The following is a 14,963-nucleotide window of genomic DNA, read 5'->3' as shown; positions in this document are numbered from 1 at the left end:
TGATGGACTCTCATGGAAAAACTTTTGGGTTTATGGAAGTGGATGCACAAGCAGTATTCCGCTTAGTACAAGTGAAGGCTAGCAAAAGACGGGGAAGCGACTAACTAGAGAGCGAGAACAGTCATCAAGATGCAATGAGTTTGACTAACATTGAATGCAAGCATGAAATGGATATAAATCACCATGAACACGAACATCATAGAGGCTATGTTGATTTTGTTTCAAGTACATGCATGAACATGCGCCAAGTCAAGCCACTTGAAACATTCGAAGGAGAATACCATCGTATCATACTACATCATAGTCATCTCAAAATCTATGTTGGCATTCAAGACAAACCATTATAAGCTCCTAGCTAAATAAGCATGGCATCAGAAACTATGATCTCTAAGTTGTCATTGCAAACATGGTTCTCTCACAACAAAGCTGAATCTGGGATGACAAGCCAGTCAAATTTACAAAAACAAAATAGATAGAGTTCAAACCAGCTTTTCAGTCTCAGTCACTTCATCATATATCATCATTATTGCCTTTCATTTGCACGACCGAACAATGTGAACAATAATAAGAGTGCTCGTGCATTGGACTAAGATGAATCTGCAGGCAAACACAAAGGAGAAGACAAAGTAATATGGCTCTTTGAAAGCTAAACAGGTATGCATGCAAGAGCCACTAAACATTGTAACCAATATCTTCTACCTTGACCCAAAGAAAAAGAAAACTATTTACACGGGAAAGCTCCCAACAAGAAAAAGAAGAAAGAAAAACCTTTTTGGGTTTTCTCAAAAGAACACAAAACAAGAAAACAAGAAAACAAAAATAAACTAGCATGGATAATACAGTGGCAAAGTGTGAACATCGGCTAACAAAGTGAAAGCATAAGCATGAATGTAAAGTCGGTGAGAACACGTACTCCCCCAAGCTTAGGCTTTTGGCCTAGCTTGGTCTACTCCCATGGTGGGAAATCACCAGCTCCAGGATACTCTGGAGCAAACTGTGGATGCCACTGTTGTGTGAGCTCCTCTGGCTCCCACTGATAAACTGTCGTCTCGTACTCGACTGGCGGCTCGGGCACGGGCGTCTGTGGTTGGGCCAAGCTCCAATATGCGTAGATGTCCGAGGGCATAATAGTGTACCTGCCTGCATGAAGATCGAACAAAGAAGGAGCAGGCAAAGTAATAGTCTCTCGAGTACCCTGACTAAATACCAGGTTATAAATCATCCGTCTACTAGCATCTCTATCCAGAAAATCATGGCGAACCATGCTGTCATAATCTAGATATTTTTCGGGGAGAAGCATTTCTCCTTCCTCTCCCAGTCTAATGGGTATCTCAAAGTGTCTGGCAAGACGGGTAGCATAGATACCTCCATAGACAACACCCTTGGAATGGTTGGTGTTCAACCGCTGGGCTACTATAGCACCTAGGCTATAAGTCTTATCATTATAAAGGCCTTCGTGCAAAACCGCAAGGTTTGGAGAACTAAGTGATCCAGCCTCCCCACGGCCAATCAAACATTTTCCCACAAATAATGAGAAGTACCCAAGCACGGGAAAATGTATGCTAGCAATTCTAGCGCGAGACACTCCTCTCTCCTCTCCAAGAGCAATAGAACCAATGAAATCCTCCAAGTCCCGTGGACGAGGGTCACGAATATCCCCAACATAAGATAATTTGCATACATTGCAAAAATCCTGTAGTGCCATGCACTGGGGGATGTCGTATATCATGAATTCAACCATGGGAGGATTCTTCCTCGGATAAAAGTTGAAGCTTTGAACGAAAATATTGGTGAGGAGGAGGTATTATGAGCACTTATCTTCAACGAACGTAGTAAGACCTCCGTTCTCCACCAAGTAATAAAAGTCTTCATAAAGCCCAGTGGCGCGCAAAAATTCATCACTTGGCCATTCGCACGCTCGAACTTCTGTGACTCGAGGGACTACGTATTTGGGGTGGTTCTTCTCATCCTCCTTGGGGTTACGGCTTGAAGAGCCTCTCAAGAACCTCTTCATCTTTTCCTTTTTCTAGCTCTGAAATATTCTGAATTTTTTAGAGATTTCGAAAGAAAAGTGAATAAAGATTAACCCAACTTGTAGCAACTACTCCTACTAGTGCCTAGAGACCGTATCACGCGCTAAAACTACTTGGGACCAGCTAAAATCAACCTTTCTAGCTGAATAACAGGGTCACCAAGGTAGCAAGAATACGCGAAAGATAAGGCACTAGGGCAAAAACTAATTGGACCAATGAGGGAGTCACTTGCCAAGGAGTAATTTCCCCAAAACGGTTCGGAGAATGGTGCTTTCAGCAAGGAGATCGAAAATCACAGCCAAATGAGCAAGAACACGGGTTTGAGCTGCGAAACAATTTTTTCTGGAGGTGGAAGAAGAGGCTGGGAGCTGGAATGAGTGGAGGGGGTCCTTGTGGGCCCCACAAGCTTGCTCTCCGCCATGAGGGGGTGGCGGTGGCGCGGCTTGTGGCCCACTGGTCTGGCCCCCAGGCCAGCTCTCAGGCCCAAAAAAATTCAAATATTCCAGACAAAATCATACTAAATTTTCAGGACCATCGGAGAACTTTTATTTTCGAGGTATTTTTCTCCGGGACGCTAAAACAGAAAACAAGAAAAGCTAAACTAATTCCATCATTTTTCTTCTAAGCAACAGAAAATGAAAGCTCAAAACAGAGGTATGTGACTCTTTGATTCATCCATTTCATGGTCATCGAAAGAAATCCGCCAATGGGGTTGATCAAGTCCACATGACAAAACCTTCTCGAATCTCTAGAGGAAACGGAGAATTGTCGAATAGCCATAGTCACCTCAATGGGAATATGTATCTCCCCAACAAGCAAATCATACTTCATCTTGACACGAGGAATAGGGCATTCAAAGCTCCCAATAAGAATCGATGAAGTCTTTTCGATAGCACTGATGCAATGTACTTGATATCGTTTCTTCCGAAAGTGCACTGTGTGCTCATTACCGTTGACATGGAAAGAGACATTGCCTTTGTTGCAATCTATAACAGCCCCTGCAGTGTTTAAAAAGGGTCTTCCGGGGATGACAGCCATGGCATCGTCCTCGGGAATATCCAAGATAACAAAGTCTGTTAAGATAGTGGTGTTAGCAACCACAACACGCACATCCTCGCAAATGCCGATAGGGAAAGCAGTTGATTTGTCGGTCATTTGCACAGAAATTTCAGTGGGTGTCAACTTATCCAACTCAAGTCTACGATAAAGAGAGAGCGGCATAACACTAACAACGGCTCCAAGGTCACATAAGGCAGTTCTTACGTAGTTTCCTTTAATGGAACAAGGTATAGTGGGAACTCCGGGATCACCAAGTTTCTTAGGAGTTCCACCTTTGAAAGTGTAATTGGCAAGCATGGTGGAGATCTCAAGATATGGTATCTTCCGTTTATTAGTCACGATATATTTCATGTACTTGGCATACGGAGACATCTTGAGCATATCAGTTAACCGCATCTACAGAAAGATGGGTCTTATCATCTCAACGAAGCGCTCAAAATCCTCATCATCCTTTTTCTTGGATAGCTTAGGAGGAAAGGGCACAGATCTCTGAACCCATGGCTCCCTTTCTTTACCATGCTTCCTAGAAGTAAAGTCATTCTTATCATATCTCTTAGGTTGTGGGTTATCAGGATTAACCGAAGGTTCAATCTCCACATCCTCATCATTGCTAGGTTGAGCATTATTATGAACATCACTGTCCATATTGTCACCAGGTTCAGGTTCATCACTAGATTGTGTTTCTGCATCAGACACAGAAATATCATTAGGTTCTTCAGGTGTGACAGTATTTGGTGAACTGGCATGTAGGTTTCTATCATCCTTCTTATTCTCCTTAGGATGACTGGGTGTATCAGCATTCATTCCTTGAGAATCTTGATCAATTCTCTTAGAATGACCTTCAGGATACAAAGGTTCCTCAGTCATTTTGCCCCCTCTAGTGATGACTCTGACAGAGTTGTCATTTAATTCATTGGGCAAGTCATTCCGAGCTTTAAGTACTTGTTGTACCAGAATAGTAATCATAGAGGCATGTTTACTCAGAAGCTTCAGATCATTGACATTTCTGTCTACACAAGCACTTAAATGGCTAAGCATACGAGTACTTTGTTCCAAATGTTTGCTAACATAATCATTGAAACTCTGTTGTTTGGCAACAAAGTTGTCAAATTCATCAAAGCATAGGCTAGCAGGTTTGTCAAAAGGAATATCACTCATCAAACCTACGCAGAGAATTCACTTCTACTACTTGTATCGGGTTATCAAGACCATGGATCTCTTCGATAGGTGGTAGATTTTTGACATCTTCAGATCTAATGCCTTTCTCTTGCATAGATTTCTTGGCTTCTTGCATATCTTCGGGACTGAGGAATAGAATACCTCTTTTCTTCGGAGTTGGCTTAGGAGGTGGTTCGGGAATAGTCCAAGCATTATCGTTGATCAAGATGTTATTCAGTAGGGTCTCAGCTTGTTCTACAGTTCATTCCCTAAAAACACAACCGGCACAACTATCTAGGTGGTCTCTAGAGGCATCGGTAAGTCCGTTATAGAGGATATAAAGTATCTTGTTCTTCTTAAGAGGGTGATCAGGCGAAGCATTCTGTAGCTGGACGAGCCTCCCCAAGCTTGTGGTAGACTCTCTTCTTGGAGTTGAGCAAAGTTGTATATTTCCTGCAAGGCAGCTTGCTTCTTATGGGCAGGGAAATATTTCTCACATAAGTAATAGACCATATCCTGGGGACTACTCACACATCCAGGAGCAAGAGAGGTGAACCAGGCTTTAGCGTCATCCTTTAGAGAGAAAGGAAACAGCTTAAGGATATAGTAGTGGCGGATCTTCTCCTCATTAGTGAAAAGGGTGGCTATATCATGTAGTTTGACAAGATGGGCTACGACCGTCTCAGACTCATAACCGTGGAAAGGATCAGATTCGACTAGAGAGATTATCTCAGGATCGACAGAGAATTCATAATCCTTATCGGTGATAAAGATAGGTGAAGTGGCAAACTTCGGGTCGTATTTCATCCTAGCTTTCAGAGATTTTTTCTTCCACTTGAGAAGTAATTTCTCAGCGTCATAGGCATCCTTACACACAATAAAATCCTCAGCTATCTCTCCCTCCATAATGTAACCCTCGGGTATATCAGGCAATTCATATCTAGGAGAGCTAGATCTAATAGGAGCAAAAGCAGGTTCTATCTCAATAGTATCGGCAGTTTCAGAAGCATCACGAGCATTGGCAGTAACTCTAGCAATATGAGCATCAAGGAATACCCCTAGTGGAACATCAGGCAAAGTAGTATCTCTAGCATTATCAAGCATAGTATCATCAGATATAGCATCTCTAGCAGTATCAAGCGTAGCATCATCAGGCAAAATAGCATATCTAGCATCATCAGGCAAAGCAGTATCATGCATAGCATCTCTAGCATCATCAGGCATAGCATCTCTAGCAATATCAGGCAAAGCCGTATCAGGCATAGTATCAAGCATAGCATCTCTAGAAGTAGCATCATAAGCATCATCAAGCAAAGGCGACATATCAAGATTTCTAGCACGAGGTGACGTCGCAAACTTACTCATAACCGAAGGTGAATCAAGTGCAGAGCTAGATGGCAGTTCCTTACCTTCCCTCGTAGTTGAGGGCAAGACTTTGGTTTTTGGATCCTTCAGATTCTTCATAGTGATCAGCAGATATAAATCCCAAGTGACTCAGAGAATATAGCAATACCTCCCCGGCAACGGCGCCAGAAAAATGCTGACTGGCACTTCTGGCAATAGCTAGACGAATGTTGATTCTGTGACAACAAACCTTCCCTTGCAACTGTTGGAATTATGCCCTAATTTTTGTTTCCCATGCGACGTTCCCCAACAGCAACGGCACTAGAAGAATGCTGCTAGCACTCCCCAGCAACGTAACTAGAAGAATGTTGTTGATGGCCCACCAACGCGTGGGATCGTAGCAGTTTTCGAGGGTAAAGTATTCGACCCAAATTTGTTGATCGCCAAACAGGAGGTGAGAGAATACTCTCGAGTATTAGCAGCCGAATGTGTCAGATTCAACCACACCTGAAAGATTAGTATCTGCAAGCAAAGTAGTAACAGCAAAGTAGCGAGTAACGACAGTGGTGACAGCAGTAGAAAGTAGCAATAGAGCAAGCGACAGTAGTAACAACAGTAGCACCAGAGCAAGACAAGTAACAGCAGCAGAGCAAGACAAGTAACAGCAGCAGAGCAAGACAAGTAACAGCAGCACTAGGACAAACTCGTGGGCAATGGGTCGGTGATTTGTTTGGATGATCTTCATCATGCAACAGTAATAACACGGAGAAATATGTGGCTAGCACCCATTCGTCAATGTGATGTAGGCATGCATTCCGTGTGTCGTCATACGTGCCTAGGGAAAAGAACTTGCATGACATCTATTGTCCATCCCTCCCATGGCAGCGGGGTCCAAAAGGAACCGGACCAACACATTAGCACTTGGTGAACACATGAACTCCTCAAACTATGGTCATCACCAGGAGTGGTTCCGGTTATTGTCACTCCGGGGTTGCCGAATCATAACACATAGTAGGTAACTACAACTTCAAGATCGGATCTAAAACACACATATATTGGTGACAACATAATAATTTCAGATCTGAAATCATGGCACTCGGGCCCTAGTGACAAGCATTAAGCATGGCAAAGTAGTAGCAACATCAATCTCAGATCATAGTGGATACTAGGGATCAATCCCCATCAAAACTAACTCGATTACTGTTGGAAATATTCCCTAGAGGCAATAATAAATTAGTTATTATTATATTTCTTTGTTCATGATAATCGTTTATTATCCATGCTATAATTGTATTGATTGGAAACACAATACTTGTGTGGATACATAGACAAAACACTGTTCCTAGTAAGCCTCTAGTTGACTAGCTCGTTGATCAAAGATGACCAAGGTTTCCTGGCCATAGGCAAGTGTTGTTACTTGATAATGGGATCACATCATTAGGAGAATCATGTGATGGACTAGACCCAAACTAATAGACATAGCATGTTGATCGTGTCATTTTTGTTGCTACTGTTTTCTGCGTGTCAAGTATTTGTTCCTATGACCATGAGATCATATAACTCACTGACACCGGAGGAATGCTTTGTGTGTATCAAACGTCGCAACGTAACTGGGTGACTATAAAGATGCTCTACAGGTATCTCCAAAGTGTTAATTGAGTTAGTATGGATCGAGACTGGGATTTGTCACTCCGTGTGACGGAGAGGTATCTCGGGGCCCACTCGGTAATACAACATCACACACAAGCCTTGCAAGCAATGTGACTTAGTGTAAGTTGCGGGATCTTGTATTATGGAACGAGTAAAGAGACTTGCCGGTAAACGAGATTGAAATAGGTATGCAGATACTGACGATCGAATATCGGGCAAGTAACATACCGAAGGACAAAGGGAATGACATACGGGATTATATGAATCCTTGGCACTGAGGTTCAAATGATAAGATCTTCGTAGAATATGTAGGATCCAATATGGGCATCCAGGTTCCGCTATTGGATATTGACCGAGGAGTCTCTCGGGTCATGTCTACATAGTTCTCGAACCCGCAGGGTCTGCACACTTAAGGTTCGACGTTGTTTTATGCGTATTTGAGTTATATGGTTGGTTACCGAATGTTGTTCGAAGTCCCGGATGAGATCACGGACATCACGAGGGTTTCCGGAATAGTCCGGAAACGAAGATTGATATATAGGATGACCTCATTTGATTACCGGAAGGTTTTCGGAGTTACCGGGAATGTACCGGGAATGACGAATGGGTTCCGGGAGTTCACCGGGGGGGCAACCCACCCCGGGGAAGCCCATAGGCCTTGGGGGTGGCACACCAGCCCTTAGTGTGCTGGTGGGACAGCCCAATAAGGCCCTATGCGCCATAGGAAGAAAATCAAAGAAAAGAAAAAAAAGGAGGAGGTGGGAAAGGAAAGAAGGACTCCACCCACCAAACCAAGTTCGACTCGGTTTGGGGGGGAGACCTTCCCCCCTTGGCTCAGCCGACCCCCTTGGGGCTCCTTGAGCCCCAAGGCAAGGCTCCCCCTCTCCCACCTATATATACGGAGGTTTTAGGGCTGATTTGAGACGACTTTTCCACGGCAGCCCGACCACATACCTCCACGGTTTTTCCTCTAGATCACGTTTCTGCGGAGCTCGGGCGGAGCCCTGCTGAGACAAGATCATCACCAACCTCCGGAGCGCCGTCACGCTACCGGATAACTCTTCTACCTCTCCGTCTCTCTTGCTGGATCAAGAAGGCCGAGATCATCGTCGAGATGTACGTGTGCTGAACGCGGAGGTGCCGTCCGTTCGGCACTAGATCGTGGGACTCATCGCGGGACGGTTCGCGGGGCGGATCGAGGGACGTGAGGACGTTCCACTACATCAACCGCGTTCACTAACGCTTCTGCTGTACGGTCTACAAGGGTACGTAGATCACACATCCCCTCTCGTAGATGGATATCACCATGATAGGTCTTCGTGCGCGTAGGAAAATTTTTGTTTCCCATGCGACGTTTCCCAACAGTGGCATCATGAGCTAGGTTCATGCGTAGATGTCTTCTCGAGTAGAACACAAAAGTTTTTGTGGGCGGTGATGTGCGTTTTTCTGCCCTCCTTAGTCTTTTCTTGATTCCGCAGTATTGTTGGATCGAAGCGGCTCGGACCGACATTACTCGTACGCTTACGAGAGACTGGTTTCATCGCTACGAGTAACTCCGTTGCTCAAAGATGACTGGTGGGTGTCAGTTTCTCCAACTTTAGTTGAATCGGAATTGACCGAGGAGGTCCTTGGATGAGGTTAAATAGCAATTCATATATCTCCGTTGTGGTGTTTACATAAGTAAGATGCGATCCTACTAGATACCCATGGTCACCACGTAAAACATGCAACAACAAAATTAGAGGACGTCTAACTTGTTTTTGCAGGGTATGCTTGTGATGTGATATGGCCAACGATGTGATGTGATATATTGGATGTATGAGATGATCATGTTGTAATAGTTAATATCGACTTGCACGTTGATGGTACGGCAACCGGCAGGAGCCATAGGGTTGTCTTTAAACTAACATTTGTGCTTGCAGATGCGTTTACTATATTGCTAGGACGTAGCTTTAGTAGTAATAGCATGAGTAGCACGACAACCCCGATGGCGACACGTTGATGGAGATCATGATGATGAAGATCATGGTGTGACGCCGGTGACAAGAAGATTGTGCCGGTGCTTTGGTGATGGAGATCAAGAAGCACATGATGATGGCCATATCATGTCACTTATGAATTGCATGTGATGTTAATCCTTTTATGCACCTTATTTTGCTTAGAACGACGGTAGCATTATGAGGTGATCTCTCACTAAAATTTCAAGATGAAATTGTGTTCTCCCCGACTGTGCACCGTTGCGACAGTTCTTCGTTTCGAGACACCACGTGATGATCGGGTGTGATAGACTCAACATTCACATACAATGGGTGCAAAACAGTTGCACACGCCGAACACTCGGGTTAAGCTTGACGAGCCTAGCATGTGCAGACATGGCCTCGAAACACATGAGACCGAAAGGTCGAGCATGAATCGTATAGTTGATATGATTAGCATAGAGATGCTTACCACTGAAACTATTCTCGACTCACGTGATGATCGGACTTCAGATAGTGGATTTGGATCATGTACCACTCAAATGACTAGAGAGATGTACTTTTTGAGTGGGAGTTCTTAAGTAATATGATTAATTGAACTAATTGTCATGAACATAGTCTAATGGTCTTTGCGAATTACGATGTAGCTTGCGCTATTGCTCTACTGTTTTTATATGTTCCTAGAGAAAATTTAGTTGAAAGTTGATAGTAGCAAACTTTGAAGAGGATTGTCCTCGTTGCTGCGCAGAAGGCTTATGTCCTTAATGCACCACTCGGTGTGCTGCACCTCGAGCGTCGTCTGTGGATGCTGTGAACATCCGACATACACGTTTCTGATGACTACACGATAGTTCAGTGCAAAATACTTAATGGCTTAGAAGCAAGGCACCGAAGACGTTTTGAAACGTCACGGAACACAAGATATGTTCTAAAGAGATGAAACTGTGATTTCATGCTCGTGCCCTTGTTGAGAGGTACGAGACCTCCGACAAGATTCTTTGTCCACAAAGTAAAGGAGAAAAGCTCAATCGTTGAGCGTGTGCTCAGATTGTTTGAGTACGACAATCACTTGAATCAAGTGGGAGTTAATCTTCCAGATGAGATAGTGATGGTTCTCCAAAGTCACTGCCACCAAGCTGTGAGAGCTTCGTGATGAACTATAACATATCAAGGATAGATACAATGATCCTTGAGCGATTCGCGATGTTTGACACTGCGAAAGTAGAAATCAAGAAGGAGCATCAATAGTTGATGGTTTGTAAAACCACTAAGTTTCAAGAAAGGCAAGGGCTAGAAGGGATACTTCGTGAAACGGCAAAATAGTTGCTGCATTAATGAAGAGACCCAAGATTAAACCCAAACTCGAGACTAAGTGCTTCTGTAATGAGGGGAACAGTCACTGAGGCGGAGCAACTCTAGATACTTGGTAGATAAGAAGGCTGGCAAAAGTCGAAAGAAGTATATTTGATATACATGATGTTGATGTGTACTTTACTAGTACTCCTACTAGCATGAGGGTATTAGATACCGGTTCGGTTGCTAAGTGATTAGTAACACGAAATGAAAGCTACGGCATAAACGGAGACTAGCTAAAGGCGAGGTGACGATACGTGTTGGAAGTGTTTCCAAGGTTGATATGATCAAACGTCGCACGCTCCCTCTACCATCGGGATTGGTGTTAAACCTAAATAATTGTTAATTGGTGCTTGCGTTAAGCATGAACATGATTGGGTCGTGTTTATTGCAAACACGATTATTCATTTAAAGAGAATAATGGTTACTCTATTTTCTTGAATAATCACCTTCAATGGTTTATTGAATCTCGATCGTAGTGTTACACATGTTCATGATATTGGTGCCAAAAGATACGAGGTAATGATGATAGTACCACTTACTTGTGGCACTGTCGCTTGAGTCATGTTGGTATAAATTGCATGAAGAGGCTCCATGCTGATGGATCTTTATACTCACTTGATTTTGAATCACTAGTGACATGCAGATCATAGCACATGAGCAAGGCCTTGTTTTCATTGAGATGAAATAAGATAGTAACTTGTTGGAAGTGATACATTTTGATGTATGCAGTCCAATGGGTGCTGAGGCACGCAGTGGATATCATTATGTTCTTACTTCAATGACGATTTGAGTAGATACTAGAGTATTTGCTTAATGAATCACAAGTCTGAAATATTGAAAAGTTCAATTCTGTTTCGGAGTGAAGTTCGTCGTAACAAGAGGATAAACTGTCTACGATATGATCATAGAAATGAATATCTGAGTTACAAGTTTTGGTACGTAGTTAAGACAATGTGGAAATTGCTTCGCGGTTCATGCCACCTAGAACATCATAGTGTGATGATGTGTCTGAACGTCATAGCCACACACTATTTGGTATGGTGCATGCTGTGATGTCTCTTATCGAATTACCACTATCGTTTATGGGTTAAGAATTAGAGACAACCGCATTCACTTTAAATAGGGCACCACGTATTTCCGTTGAGATGACACGGTATAGACTGAGGTTTAGAGAAATCTAAACTGTCATTTCTTGAAAGTTTGGGGTTTCGACACTTATGTGAAAAAGTTTCAGTCTGATAAGCTCGAACCCAAAGCGGATAAATGCATCTTCATAGAATATCCAAAACAGTTGGGTACATCTCCTATCTCAGATCCAAAAGCAAAGTGTTTGTTTCTAGAAACGGATCCTTTCTCGAGGAAAGGTTTCTCTCGAAAGAATTGAGTGGGAGGGTGGTAGAACTTGATGAGGTTATTGAACCATCACTTCGACCAATGTGTAACAGGGCGCAGGAAGTTGTTCCTGTGGCGCCTACACCAATTGAAGTGAAAGCTGATGATGGTGATCATCGAGCATCGGATCAAGTTACTACAAGCCTCGTAGGTTGACAAGGTCGTGTACTACTACAGAGTGGTACGGTAACCCTGTCTTGGAGGTCATGTTGTTGAGCAACAATGAACCTACGAGTTATGGAGAATCAATGGTGGGCCCAGATTCCGACAAATGGCTGGAAGCCATGAAATCTGAGAGAGGATCCATGTATGAAAACAAAGTGTAGACTTTGGAAGAACTACCTGATGGTCATAGGACTATTGAGTAAAGATGGATCTTTAAAAGGAAGACAGACGATGATAGTGATAAGTCACTATTAAGAAAAGCTCGACTTGTCGCAAAGATGTTTCCGACAAGATCAAACAGTTGACTATGATGAGACTTTCTCACTCGTAGCGATGCTAAAAGTCTGTTAGAATTATGTTAGTAGTTGATGCATTATTTATGAAATATTGCATGTAGGATGTCAAAACATTGTTTCCTCGACGGTTTCCTTGAGCAAACATTGTATGAGATACAACCATGAGGTTTTGTCGATCCTAAAGATACTAGCAAATATGCAAACTCCAGCGATCCTTCAATGGACTGGTGCAAGCATCTCGGAGTTGGAATATACACGTTGATGAGATGATCAAAGATTTTGGGTTTGTACAAGGTTTCTGAGAAACTTGTATTTCCAAAGAAGTGAGTGGGAGCACTATAGAATTTCTGATAAGTATATGTGGTTGACATATTGTGGATCAGAAGTAATGTAGAATTTCTGTAAAGCATACAAGGTTGTTTGAAAGGAGTTTTCAAAGGAATACCTGGATTGAGCTACTTGAACGTTGAGCATCAAAGATCTATGGAGATAGATTGAAAGCGCTTAATGGAAGTTTAACAAGATGCATGCCTTGACAAGTTTTGAAGGAGTTCAAAATAGATCAGCAAAGAAGGAGTTCTTGGTTGCGTTGTAAGGTGTGAATTTGAGTAAGACTCAAAACCCGATCACAGCAGAATAAAGAGAATAGATGAAGGTCGACTTCTATGCCTTAGCCGTAGACTCTAAAGTATGCCATGCTGAGTACCGCACCTGATGTGTGCCTTGCGGCAAGTCAATTAAAGAGGTACACAGAGTGATCCAGGATTGAATCACTGATCAGCGATCAAAGTTATCCTTAGTAACTGATAGACTAAGGAATTTTTCTCGATTATGGAGGTGGTTAAAGAGTTCATCGTAAAGGGTTGCGTCGATGCAAGATTTGACACTAATCCGAATAACTATGAGTAGTGAAACCGATTCGTATAGTAGAGTAGATGTTTGGAGTATTTCCGAATAGCACATAGTAGCAGCATCTATAAGATGACATAAAGATTTGTAAAGAACGCACGGATCTGAAAGTTTCAGAACCGTTGACTAAAAACCTCTCTCACGAGCAAGACGTGATCAGACCCCAGAACTATATGGGTGTTGGATTCGTTGGAATCACATGGTGATGTGAACTAGATTAATTGACTCTAGTGCAAGTGGGAGACTGTTGGAAATATGCCCTAGAGGCAATAATAAATTAGTTATTATTATATTTCTTTGTTCATGATAATCGTTTATTATCCATGCTATAATTGTATTGATTGGAAACACAATACTTGTGTGGATACATAGACAAAACACTGTCCCTAGTAAGCCTCTAGTTGACTAGCTCGTTGATCAAAGATGGCCAAGGTTTCCTGGCCATAGGCAAGTGTTGTTACTTGATAACGGGATCACATCATTAGGAGAATCATGTGATGGACTAGACCCAAACTAATAGACGTAGCATGTTGATCGTGTCATTTTTGTTGCTACTGTTTTCTGCGTGTCAAGTATTTGTTCCTATGACCATGAGATCATATAACTCACTGACACCGGAGGAATGCTTTGTGTGTATCAAACGAAGCAACGTAACTGGGTGACTATAAAGATAGTCTACAGGTATCTCCGAAGGTGTTAGTTGAGTTAGTATGGATTGAGACTGGGATTTGTCACTCCGTGTGACGGAGAGGTATCTCGGGGCCCACTCGGTAATACAACATCACAGACAAGCCTTGCAAGCAATGTGACTTAGTGTAAGTTGCGGGATCTTGTATTATGGAACGAGTAAAGAGACTTGCCGGTAAACGAGATTGAAATAGGTATGCAGATACTGACGATCGAATCTCGGGCAAGTAACATACCGAAGTACAAAGGGAATGACATACGGGATTATATGAATCCTTGGCACTGAGGTTCAAACGATAAGATCTTCGTAGAATATGTAGTATCCAATATGGGCATCCAGGTCCCGCTATTGGATATTGACCGAGGAGTCTCTCGGGTCATGTCTACATAGTTCTCGAACCCGCAGGGTCTGCACACTTAAGGTTCGACGTTGTTTTATGCGTATTTGAGTTATATGGTTGGTTACCGAATGTTGTTCGGAGTCTCGGATGAGATCACGGACGTCACGAGGGTTTCTGTAATAGTCCGGAAACGAAGATTGATATATAGAATGACCTCATTTGATTACCAGAAGGTTTTCGGAGTTACCGGGAATGTACCGGGAATGACGAATGGGTTCTGGGAGTTCACCGGGGGGGAACCCACCCCGGGGAAGCCCATAGGCCTTGGGGTGGCACACCAGCCCTTAGTGGGCTGGTGGGACAGCCCAAGAAGGCGCTATGCGCCATAGGAAGAAAATCAAAGAAAAAAAAAGGAGGAGGTGGGAAAGGAAAGAAGGACTCCACCCACCAAACCAAGTTGGACTCGGTTTGGGGGGGAGACCTTCCCCCCTTGGCTCGGCCGACCCCCTTGGGGCTCCTTGAGCCCCAAGGCAAGGCTCCCCCTCTCCCACCTATATATACGGAGGTTTTAGGGCTGATTTGAGACGACTTTTCCAC

This window comes from Hordeum vulgare, chromosome 4H (assembly GCF_904849725.1).
Source record: "Hordeum vulgare subsp. vulgare chromosome 4H, MorexV3_pseudomolecules_assembly, whole genome shotgun sequence".
Taxonomy (NCBI): Eukaryota; Viridiplantae; Streptophyta; class Magnoliopsida; order Poales; family Poaceae; genus Hordeum; species Hordeum vulgare.
The sequence above is the reverse complement of the archived record's forward strand: the minus strand, read 5'-3'. Positions refer to the sequence as shown.